This window comes from Malurus melanocephalus, unplaced genomic scaffold (assembly GCF_030028575.1).
Source record: "Malurus melanocephalus ecotype Western Australia unplaced genomic scaffold, MMel_1.1 scaffold_117, whole genome shotgun sequence".
NCBI classification, from domain to species: domain Eukaryota; kingdom Metazoa; phylum Chordata; class Aves; order Passeriformes; family Maluridae; genus Malurus; species Malurus melanocephalus.
The window spans coordinates 831,768-844,973 of record NW_026623349.1 but is presented as its reverse complement, the minus strand read 5'-3'; positions in this window follow the sequence as shown (position 1 = coordinate 844,973).

Sequence of the window (13,206 nt, the reverse complement as noted above, 5' to 3'; positions counted from 1 at the left end):
GGTTTTCCTGAGTGTCCAGGCACTTTCCCATACCCTCTAAAAAAGCATCTTCTTCAGCTCTCCATGTGCTCCTCTGGTGCGCACCAGAGTACAGAGATGTTACAGCTCTGTTTGGAGAGGGATAGCACAGCTAGAAAGCAAAACTACAATCAAATTTCACCCCAGACAATGTCTTTTGTGCACAGATATTGCACAGTTGTTTCCTAACCCGTTGTATTTGCAAGAAAGTTATTCTGTGTTTATTCAGGTTCCTTCTGGAGCTCTTTGTTTTYGTTGTATTCACAAGGAGCACTTCAAACCACAGCAAATTAGGAACTCTGAATGCGGTGATAAAATAACAAAGCCCTTCCCAGCACATTTCAGTGGCTGGTGGGGTTTTTGCCAGCACCTGTGACTGACCAGCTGCTAGCAAGGAAGAAAGCCATGAAGCTGCAGAGTACTTATTCCATGTTCTCTGACAAATCTTCACACTCAGAAAAACACAGTTCAGCCCCCAGAGAACATCTTTTGTTATTTGTGTTTTCTTACCAAACAGGAAATAAAGCTGTTTTCATATTTTTATACCGTCAAATGAAAATACAGCCTCTTACTTAAAAGAGGAAGTTGCACTYGTTGCATAAATCTCGAAAAATCTTCTTGCTCCTTTGTTTGGGTTAACATTAWTTTTTTCATTTTAATTCTCAAGAGATGTGTCTTTTCAGCATTGCTCTGTTCTATGATACTGTTTCTCAGTTCAGCATTTTGGAGCTGAAAAAATTCTTCAGTAAATTTTTGTATTCTTACAAACGCCTCTTATCCCGACTGCTGTGGGAAGAGGTATTGGGAGGTTACTTTTTAGCTTAGCTCCTGCAATTCTTACGCTGATCATGCTCTTATTTTTAATATCATTATTCTCCAAGATGATTTTGCACAGTTGCAATTTGAATAGAGATCTTGGCATCTACTCTGACCTTTTCTCARCCTAATGCAGCTGCCACTGTTCAACACACAACTCCCAGCTAAAGGAGGGAAGTGGGCAGGATCCAGTTATTCACACAGGCACAATATGTGAGCAAAAATAATAAAAAMAAATCARTACAAATTAATTTTGTTTGATTTGCTTATRCATTTTTTTGCATTACTACCATCAGAATAGCCAAGCTGGGGATACATTCAGAGCTCTGCATTACGAGGCACAATGGTTGACAGGGTTACCTATCCCCCATTGAGCCAAAACCAGRTAGCTGATGAAATCCTGGAGCTGCTCCACCCTCACTTTCTCTGTGAGTGCTGCCTTCCACCCTGGCAAACCAGCAGCCCATCCACAACCATGTGGCTGCCAAGGCTTGGCCACCCCTGCAGGGACCAGAGGAAAGGAACGGCACCACCTCTCTCAAGTGGTATCATTCCTCATCTTTGCAATGTTCCTGGGAAAGCAATGAAGTGTAACTCTGAGATAAAAAAAAAGAAAAATTTCTGTAGGTCATGTAAGAGGTCTCTGTTGCAAGCAAAACAAATGCAAACCTCTCAATCCATCTTGTCATTCTGTCTGTTTCTTTAAATAATGCAATTCTTTACAAGCTGGATCTGCCTTCAGTGCCGAAACATCAGCTGCTTCTGGAGAAGAGTTTTATGGAGAGTGCTCTGAGTCAGAAAGGGTTGAATTGCCTTTCATTGTGGCATCATYTCTATGTAATTTCATTTATTCCAAGAAAGCATAAACTCTGAAGGGAAACATACTCTGTTTAAATTATGGGGGCCTTATTGTGTCTTAAAACAATTATCCTCCAGCTGTGCTTTATCTACAGTTGTCCAGACAYCTGATGCTGGGAAATCAAGGCTGGCATAGTGTTAAAGGTTGTTCACCAGTTACTAGGGTAACTGGTTTCAATCTTAGTTTAATACCTTCCAAAGTTTCCATGGTATTCCAGTGAAAACAGAGTAAGTTACCTGGCAACAAAATGTGTTTTTCATATGGCTGGGATTTAATTTACTGCTTATGCTGAAAGGCATCAAGGAGAAATCATGGTAARACTGAGAGGTTATACATTTATTTAAAATCTGTGGCAAGGTCTTTGATTTGCTATGGACAAAGTTGCCAGGATCCCAAAAAGTCAATAAAAGTAGGATCAGTGACAGGCACCCATCGCACAGAGTTAATGAAGGAAAACCCTTGCTCAATTGCCTTGAAAATACCTGAAAGTCTGCTCCTCTGGATGGTTTTCATGCTCAGATGTTGTCCATCATTTTGAAAAACAGATTTCACAAAGCATCTCTACTAGAAACAGAATAACACCAAGACTTCCTTTTTTTCACAAACCATAAACTCTAAGACAAGAAGAGTTTAATGAAGGGCCTGTGCATGAGTATTACCCTTCTCCTATGCACAGYTTTCTTAATTCAAGTGTCCTTGCTTGAACACTTCCATTATTACTGACAGGATTGCTGCTGCTTATGAAAATATAAACCCGTGTGGTTACGCTGATGCATCCATGACCTCAATGAGGCCCCAAGCCCTCCTGGCTGCAGCTTCAGGGGCATCTTAATGCACATGAGAAGGCATGGTGCTCCAGGGGTGAAGTCTATGGAAATTTCACTCTGAGGTTGGAACATGGGCCTCGTGTAGGGGTAGCGTTGTGCTTTGCTGTTTAAGAGCAGAGACAATGCTGTAAACATGAAGAAAAGGGAGGAAGGCATAGTGCCAAACATAAACCATACCAGTTATTGCAGGCTCTGCTGCACTAATCCAGTCTGTTGGGAAAAACAAAGGGATAAATGGAGCTGACAAATGTTTACATACCAGGATTGGAATAGAGGAGTTCTAAAATGAGTGCGGAGATAAGTGATCTGAGATCTGGTGTTACATGTATGTTAGCTCAAGAGTCAGGGATACAGTGTAAGAGGGAAATTACTAATCAGYTCTCTACAGTCAAAGGCTGTTTTACCAGTTATAACCAGTCAACATTGCCAACATCAGGATATCAGTCACAACTGGGCATAGTCAAAACTGTGTGAACAGCAAATTTTGAACACCACCAGACCTTTTTGCTTTCCATAGTCCAGTCCTACTGATAACACTAATCAAATTTCAAGTCAATGTATGTCAAAAAATGCACACATCTTACAAAATGCAGAATTCATATCTTACTTGTATATTCTTTTCTGATTCCTCCCTCTGTCCATGATACATAAGGATTGAAGATTGTCAGGCATACGGGCATGCATTTTTTCCCCATTGCAGTAAGAGGCTGAAAGATTCCAAAGGCTCTTTCTAAAACCAGAGRGGAAAAATAGTTAAATATTTAATAACTAAGATTAAAAAACAGATTAGTTGATTTCAGTATGTTTTCTCTCAGGAGGTATGTAGAGGTACAATGACCACGATGACACTGTATTAACACCAGTGGTACCTGTGGGGCATGGCCAAAGCCAGGTCTCCAAAAGAGCAGCGCAGCAGTTCTCCTCCAGAGACACTGCTTGACAAGAATACTCGTCACAATTTTGAAAAGGAAAATAATGCTGGGAAAAGGATTATTTTCCACCTACACCCTAGGAAGCTCTAGCCTCTGGTATCAATTTCTGTGTTGTAGCCTCTGTTACAGGTTAAACATTTCAAGGACTCTGCTAAAATGCATATAGCCTGTCTACAGCTTCAGGACACTTTCAAGATGTTCATCCATAAGGGAGAGTGCTATTTTGGACGAGAGCATGTGAGTCTGGACACTTTGAAGCCATTCCTCTTCTTCTTTCCCAACACCAGGGTGAGACAGGCTATATYCCTGCCTTATCTAAGTGTCCATACATGAATTATAGATACCACACACAAATTTCTCCTACTCTGAGGCCTTGCAGGTACTACCTACCTTCTCACCCTCTTCTGGCAGCRAGTTCTAGAAGTTCACTGTGTGCACTGTCAGTGAATACCTTTTCATCTGCCTTGAGGTGATCCATGAATTTAATGGAGTGTCCTCTAGCTCAAGCAGTGTGGGATTTAATGGACAGGATCTTCATATCAATTCACAACCTTTATGATTTTGTAAATGTATCATATCATACCCCAGGTCTTTCCTTTCTGTGCCAGAGTCACAGTCCTCCCAGGTTTTTCTGCTAAGACTACTGCTCTGCCAACCCAAGCACTTGCTTTCCCTCTTATGAGTGCTTTCCAATTACATAACTCTCTTCTCAGGCTTCAGAGACAGGCTCTGTGTGTAGCGCTACAAGATTTTATTAGGTGGCAAAGCAATGTCCTTTGCACTCAGAATCCTTCCTGTTGATGCCCAACATATTTTTGGATTTTTTTGGGTAGCCAGGAGGCTTTACTGAACTAAAGTTTGGGAGGGAACAAAGCTGTGTCCAGAGACTTGAAGGCTTTGGCTGCAGAGAATTAGCAGAGTGGGTTTTTAAAGAGGGAGCAGCTGAGAGTCATGGCCAGTGTGTCTGAGGACATAAATAAATAGTGGCTTATTTATATTATTATTATAATAGTGGCTCAAGCACTTGTGTATGATGAAGTAACAGCTTTGAGACGGAGAAGAAATCAGTACCAGCTCTTGTTCTGCATCATGGTAGCCCAAAAGCAGCTAAGAAATTGCTTTGCAGACTCTTCTGAAGGGGGACAGTGGCATGGACAAAGGACTTCTGCTCAATAGCCCTGTTTTTCTGTACATAGCATTYATTGCCTCAGACTGAAATGTTTTAAGGTAAAAATTAGAAAGGAGAAAGAGATGCCTCAATCTTTAAACTTGGATTTCTTGGTTTTCTTTTCTTCAGCAATGAGACAACACATTTTCCAGCACATCACTCAGATAACTGGCCAGGTGTCTCACTTGCTTAAGGTGAGTTTTCAGTGCCTGGCAATATCCTGAGGCATCACCTATTAGTGGCCAGAGACCTGTGCTGTTCATGCTGTCAGACCACTCACAATCAGATTTCCCAGCTCCTGGGAAGAGTCACAGTCACCACTTCTCCATGCCTCCTAAACAGTATGGTGTGAAAGCTGAGCATCAAAAAAACCCTGAACTCCCATTCAAACCAGTGAAGTGCACTTTTTGTAAAAGTAGATTTTCATAGAAACCGTGTATCCCTTATAACAGCAAAACACTTTCAGCAGAACTATTGAAATGCTGATTACAATAAGTATTTCCTTCAGGAATGTCCTTTTTTACTTGAGGTTCTTCATCTGTCCCAATAAATCAGTGGGATTCAGTTACAATTTGCTATGGACCTAAAAATGTTTTATAATTCTTATGGTTACATGTAGCACAACTCATACTCTAATTTATCATTCACATATTTTTAAAATCTATTTCTCATCAAAACCCCTCCATTACAGGTGCATTTCAGGAAAGGGAGCTAATAATCTGACATGATTCATGTAGTGAAGACCTGGCACCTCCAGCCATTCTTTTCAAGTGCTGTTGGCACTAGTTAATATTTTCCACCTTTACTTTAGGTAATTTCCTAGTTTTCTATAGACAAGAAAAACATTTCAATGACACCCACAGCTCCAAACCACTACTTAGCACATAATGAACTAATTTAAACCAAGTCAATTTGATTCCAATTTTCTGCCATGTGAAACAGATGCTTTTTGCCAGKGCCAAAAGCTTTACATAAAGAACAGTAGCACGTGAGCACATTCCTAACTCTAGGTGTAAATCAAGCCTATATTGCACGATATTTCAAACAACATTAAGTACAAAATAAGAAAATATATGAACTTACAGGCTTAAGCAGTCTGTGTTTGCAATTTCATTCCAAGTCACTTCACACTTATAAAATGTTGCTTTATGTAAAGTTTAGTTTGCTTGTTTCTTTTGGTGATGAGAAGATTCAATAGCTGTTTATTTTGTTTCTAGTGAAAGTGTGGGTTTGTACTAAAATATTCGTAAAAATCTGATGAAACTATCAATCTCCACAAGACTAAGCTGTTGAAATTTATCAAAATTCATCATTTTGTTAAAATGATGTCTGCAGCACAAAAGACAACCTTAGTTTGCAAAATATGTGAATCCTCTGAGCAATTATATATGAATGTATTTGCATTTCAAGCCTTTGTATACTTTTTATCACCACACAGCATGGTTTAGAGGCAGGGTTTAGAGCTCCTAACAAAGTCAGAATGCACAATAGTATCTTTCTAATACTTCCACATGTGGTTAATAATAGGACTGTAATAACAAGGTTCTAATTTAAAAGCCAAAGCTCCATCTCTTTAAGTCATAGATTACACAGAACACTTTCTAACACAATCGCATGGCTTAGCAAAAAGCAAGTGCTGCTTTAGAATATTTGACACTTTCAAGTCATTGATGACGGACAAGGATGCTCTCTTTGCTGCACTTTTGGAAAGCAGATACATATCCAACAAGCTCCTTCTGCTATTAGGGAAGGTAGGGCTGTATCCTAACAAAACCTTTACTAAAAGAACAATATTTTGGTTCCCAGGRGGGAAAAGGAGATAATTGTCTGCCGGGCACATTTTGTCTAAGCAAATACAGCAGAAAAGTCTGCCAGCAGTCCGATGATAGAGATGGTGAAATTTTCTATATAGTGTTTTAATAATTTTTATTAATCCAGTGGCAGGTTGACATGCTTTTTTTTTGTCGAATTGCTATCTTTAACCTGTTACTGAATGCAGTCTGTAAGTGAATTCAAAGCCAAGAGTAGGTAAAGGCACACAGAGCAATAATTAGAGCTGATGAGCTGCACATCATTTCGAAGATGATGGTATCCCCACTGCTTTGGTTCCATGATAGTGTAACTCTAGTGTCAGATGCTGAGAAAACCAGAATCATTCATCAGTATATGCTTAGTAKGTAATGCATAAGTTAAATAAAATAAATGCTATTTAACATTAATTTGATCTATTCTGGTGCAAGTTGTTTCTCAAAACAACTGTATGGAAGTTCAGGTCAGAGAGTATCGGGTGATTCAAGATGGGAAGCCAGGACACACTCGTTTTTTGTGAAACAGGTGTTGAGGGCAGTCATTTCACTGCAGCTACCACTACCTGTGCTAGACTGCAAACAGAGTTAAAATTACACAGTGGGTTGTAAATGCAGCAAAGGGTGAGGTGGAGACAGGAGCAGAATAACAGCGTGGTTGGGTACCTGTGGCTAATCTGTATGTGACTGAACTGTCCATTTCTGTTCCTRTGGAAGCTCCTCTTTCCACCTCTGTGATGAGCAGATGACACAGACCACATTTTGATGTAGTTCCAGCCAGATTAGCTAAGTAGGTATTGCACATTTCTCAGCACACTGGGGGAACTTGGAGAAAACCAGGATGTTTTGGGCTTTTTTCAACATTCYAAATGAAACAATGAAGGTAATTATTTCTTTGCTTTGTTAAATGGTACTGAATTTGTATCTAATTGCAAGAAGTACCTGGAGTACCATTGGTTTGTTGGTTTTTTTTTCCCTTCCTTCAAGAGTCTTTCAGCAGAGCACCATTGTTACAATACTCCTCTTCCCTGCAGGATCAACCTTGCAATCCCAGCTCTGGCRAGGGTCCAACTGGCTCTAAAAAGTGCTCAGCTTCAGTCTGTGTTACTGACTTGGAGGGACCTTGGAGGATAATTTAACTGGAAAAGGGGAGCACACTGTATCTGATCTTCTTTTTGCTGAAAAAAAAGGTTCATGTTTCTTGAAACTATTCCATCTGCATCAAATTCACCTAAGGAACTCTTCACGTATCAGATATTTCACATGATCTTTAAATTATTACAAACGGTAATACATGGTATTTTGATATTTTCTGTTACTAGGAAGTAAGAAAACACAAAAGAAAATACTTCATTTCATGAAAAGAATTTTGTTCCTGATTCTAATGATCTCATTTGTAGTTTTGCTTAGGTCAAGTAAAAATCTTTTTAAAACACCCACTTACTTCCCTTTATGTGTGTACTCCTTAGACTGACAACATCAGTAAGAGTCATAAAAAAMCTGCAGGTGTGAATGACTTAAGTCTGAGTTCCACCTATTTCCCAAATATCTCAGACAGCTGCTGATGGATTCATCACCATTAGCAGGTGATGGGGCACAAGAATTTCAACAACTGGTCCAATAAATCACAGCATCACAGAAGCACTTAGGTTGGAAAAGACCTCTGAGATAATTCAATCCAAAAAACCAAASAAGGGGTACAACAAACCAGATCTGATATCTCTTCACTTCTGCAGGTTATTCCTCCACAGAAAATTAATTTATTTCTTTTTCAATATTTCATATGTTTCAGAAGAGAAAGCTTTTTACTGGAGTATATTTCATAACACTTTATTTTATATAATGTTAGTAGATCTCATGCCAGGAAATTTAAAAATTTCTTTTTTTTTTTTTTTTTTTAACCTGATGGGTACCACCCAGAAAAGGCCATTGAAATAATCTGTTGACAGTCCATGATAACATACAGCTCTGTCACAGTCCCAAGTGGGAAGAGTCTTAGGTACAAACTCGAAGTTAATTCGACTGGTCTGCCWGCTTTTGTTTTGTTGCCCGAACCCAGACACTTGTTTTGGCGCAACCTTTAGTTACAAAGTGCAGGATTTTTGTCCTATCTCATTGATGAATGTYACCATAAAATTAGCAYAGCATTSCTTCAGCATACACTAGGGTTCAAAWTTTTTTTTCTGATTAGTTTGATATTTTGCTAGGGGACAGAAAAAAGSTCAGTACGTTTTTCCAATGTTTCCATATAACAAACGATACACACTCATTTTTATTTCTGGATTCCAGAAAGGAGGAATCAAAGAAAAAATGTTGAGTGACAATATGGGGTTGGATGTTCTGTTTCCAAGAGAATTAAACAGTCTTGAACATTTTATTATTGATTTTTAGGAGTTTGCAACTACACCAAAAAATTGCAAACACAGCAGACATGGGCAATAAGAAACTGGAGATATCAGAGGTCACAGATAAAWAAAATACCAGTTAAATCTTGAAAGGCCAAGATGAAATTCCAAGAATACAACTCTGACATTGAAGGATTTCCTTCTTGAAAATAACGGGACATCTTTGCTTCTAACTACATACAAATGCAGGAGTGCAATGTATAAAAAATGTTGTATGTCAGAGCTAGCATTACATAAATCASAACCATCTCACTTGAGTCAGTTTTAAACCACAAAACCCCCCGAAGTCTATTTTGAAATATAATACCTTGAACTGAGCCAAGCTTATTGCTAATGCATTTATTAATAATCCTGTCTCCCTGCATATTTGGGAACATTCAGAGCCTCAGAGTTCCAGCTGGGTTGCTTCACATCGACCAGAAATATGTCAGATTGTATAGTCTGTGATTGGATGCAAACCTTTCACATGCATGTTTTCATTTGAACCCAGATAAGGATCAACCTTTTACAAAAACAAAATGGATGTGATTAGGTACTAGATATTTCTAATTGCTCACCTTGGCTTAGTATTCACTGGAAGCAGCTGAAGTGTCACACTGGTTTTTGCAGCTGCCTTTGCAACCTTCTGCCTGTTCAGAGTACAACTTTGAGGTGCAATTTTGAATGTCCAGAAAAGAAACAAAACAGTGCAGCCGGTAACACAAACTCAAAAAGTTTTTRTACTTTTGGGTCAGTGGAGGCACAGTTTAAATATGCCTGTGATACTGAAGCCAGAGATGTCTTCTCCCTTACAGTGAAGCTGAACACACAAATGTCAGGTATGTGCTCATTCTCCTGTGACTCAGATCAGAGTGGGTCTCCTCGGCACACTTTAGCCCGACAGCATTTGCCAGTTTATTTCCTAATGATCCCCTCTACCTAGGGTAGGTGTGTGACACTTGCAGAATGTGGCATGTTATTTTAGRTTGAGGACAGATGCCCACACATCTTCCAAAAGGCCTCATCCTCCTCGCTTCATCTGGCTATACTTGCCTTGCATCATTGTCTTCATTCTCCAAGCTTTATTTCTATGTGAAAAAACTGCTACACTTCTTAGCCAACACCCTCTACTCATCCTCACTTTTGGGGGCGCAGACTGTGACTCTGGATGCATCAGGAAAAGCATCATGATCTGTGCTCTTCATTGTCATCTGTTGGTGTCAGCAGAATAAGCAGAAGCAAGAGGAAATTGAGGAAGATGCAAGTCAAGGATCTGATTTTTCTTTATTTACTGGAGCACCTCTGGGACAAAATCATCAGAGATGGACAGGAATAATGTACCTATTTGGGCAYGAGGAAAGATATGAGCAGGAAGCCAAGTTCAGGTGGTGCTCTGGGATGGTGAAGCCGTGCTTGCAGCACTTGCTGCACTGGCTGCCCAGCCCAGGGGGGAAATCCCTTGCTGGCAGAACTGGACGTGACAGTTTTCTGGCTGTGCTCTGCCTCACTGCAGTGTGTGACCTCCGGCTGCCAGCAGAGCAGTCAGGCATTGTTGGTTCGTGTAGCTCTGCCTGAAGGGCTCCTCATCGTGACTCTGGAGCCAGCAAATATTGGAAGAGGAGCAGTGTGAGTGAGCACATTTGTTGGCTGCATGGAGCTGACTGCAGCGCCTCTGGGGCCCTTTGCCCATGAGAGGAAGATGCTGCTGCAGGCTGTGCCAGCTGAGCTGGACCGTGCTGAAGGCATCTTCCCTCTTCCCCCTTTTATAACCTACGTTTTGTGAGCATCAGCAGGTGTGCAGAATCGATATGTTGTGCAGTGCTCAAGACAAAACACAAACTTAAAAACTGGCCCAATTCAGGAGTTCACTACAATGCTGTGGGATGCCCAGCTCTTCTATAATCTCTACCTTACTTTTATGCTATACAGCTCCAAAACTTTTCTTTGTCTGCATCAAGCTTATTCACAGGTCCAGTCCTGGATTCCATCCCCATTTTGTGTATCAGCCAAGTCTCTTACTTCTGTTGAGGGCTGCTGTACTGTTTCAGAGAAGACAGTATGTTGGATCTTACTGTTTTTACTCCAGTCAAGCATTGTTAAAGTTACAAAAGGCTCCCTCAGATCTTTGCTCACGCAAGTGTTCTGACACTGGGAATTTTTACTTTTAAACCTTCAGAAAAAGCATTCAGCTAATCTTCTGGGCTCTGTTTCAGGAAAGAACACTCCTAATGTTAAACATATGCCTTGSAATTGACATTTAAACCAAGGGATCTGAATTGTGTGTTTCTACCAAAGATTGCAATTAAATGTTGTCCTAGATAGGTGCGTATTCTGAATTTGGGTATTAATGAGGGTGTCCAGGGACAAACAATAACTACTTTTTAGATTTGGGTTAGCTTTGCATGACCTTCAAACAAAAGCAGTGCTTATACATGGTGGAAAGCWGTGTTGACTACAAGGTAGCCAAAGGTATGGCTGCACCTTGCTGTTTTCAGAGAAATTATTAGATTTTGGGCCTTAGTTCTCTCAGGTCTTCAGTGKTTTTTTTGGGAGATCTGAGTTTTTTCAACATTTACTGCATTTAAGGGCATTCAGTGCTTTGCAGGATTAGGTCCAGCTACACAATTTTGAAAAATCTCTTTGGTGCTAGGGGCTGTTATGTGAAGTTTGTAATATCATTTGTTACTATTTTTTATTCATGTTTGGAGCACAGCCACCTCAAGCACATCCATGTATCTAAAACTGATACGAAAACACACATTCTGGGGTTTAAGAAAACTTTGCAATTATTTCTTTTTTGTATGTCCAGCTTTGAAGACAGAGCTCTGGAACACATTTTTGGGCTGTGTCCGCAAACAAGTGATGAGGACAGTGCTTGCTGTGTATTACCTGTAGCAGCGGGTGCATATGTTAGAGAGTTGGAGGGGTCAAGTCACCGGCTGGTATCACCTTTCTCAAAGGCAGGAGAGGTTTCCTGAGTCCTTTAACGGGAGGCATTTGTCATATGATACCTCCAATAATCTTCCAAGTGTCAGCTGTAACATAACACTTTTCAACTAAGACAATAAACTGGCTTAAATTTAGCAGGAAAAAGACACCTGGCTCTGTACCAGCTCTGATAAGCAGCAAACGAAAACGAAACATAACTAAAAGGGGGGGGGGGGGGGGGGGGGGGGGGAATGGACGTCAGAAAATATTTTGCAAATACTGCCAATCACCCCCCACCCCCCTTTCTCCACCCTCCTTCCCTATTTTGAGCTTTTCTTTTCATCCTTTTCTCATCAGGTGTGCTGATGAAAACGGTGGGCACGGAGCTCCCATAATTGTCCCGGATTCCTGAGCCCTCCGTCCTTCAGCGGGGCCAATAATGAAGACAGAGGAGAGAGAGAGGCCGGGATGTGCCTGCCTGCTTGGAATGCAGCCGGAGCTGAAAGCTGACACCAGCTCGCTGGAAAAGGACTTGCGAGCAAAGGCTGTCTCCAAGACAACAGAGTATTTTCCCTGTGATGCATTTACACAGTGGGGTTAAAGTTCTGTGAAAGCAACAGCTGTTGTAAAAACATTGTATTAAATATGCTTATAACTGTAAAACGCGTGCTCCTCATGTTGCACTTTGCTCGAGACAAATGTGGAGACCTGCGGTATGTCTGAGGGAGAGTTTCTGCTTTCTGAGACTGTTTTATAAATGTCATGCTCCATTTTCAACCTTTTCCTGCTGAGATAGCTTCTTCTTCAGACCATTTTTCTCTAAAGYTGACTTTCAAATTAAAAGCTAATGACTAAAGCATGAGTGGGTCTACACTTTTACCCCTTCAAACCATGCCTTTTGCTTGAAAACTTAACTTCCACTGTAAGTGGAATCTTGTGTTTCGGCATAGGCAGCTGCAAATGAWTCTTGCTTATCCTGGTGCCGCCCGTGGCCCAGCTTTCGTTTGCAGTTCAGACTCACCAACATTAATATTTTTCCATCACCAGAGAGCAATCTCCTGCAATGCTCTCCTGTTACCTACTTTGCTAACCTCGGGGGAGAAATTTTCTGCRTGTAAAGCAGATAAAATATTACCAGCTTCAAAAATCAGAGGCTGGCAAAACAACAAACTGCTTCAGAGCTATTCTCTCACTTTGCACTTTTTAGAGGCTTTTAAAACTGTTACATAGCTTTCAAGAGGCAAAGACCTAGAGGCTGTAAGAGACTCACCCAATGCTACCCTCTCCAAGGACACAATGACATAGCTACACTGATGCCCAGTGAACCTCTGCAGGAACTGATATGACAGTTGTACTGTTGATCCTTTACATGAAGACTGTGTAAAAATGATAAAAGTCCATAGTAAAGTGAGTCCTCTCCTCTCCTCTCCTCTCCTCTCCTCTCCTCTCCTCTCCTCTCCTCTCCTCTC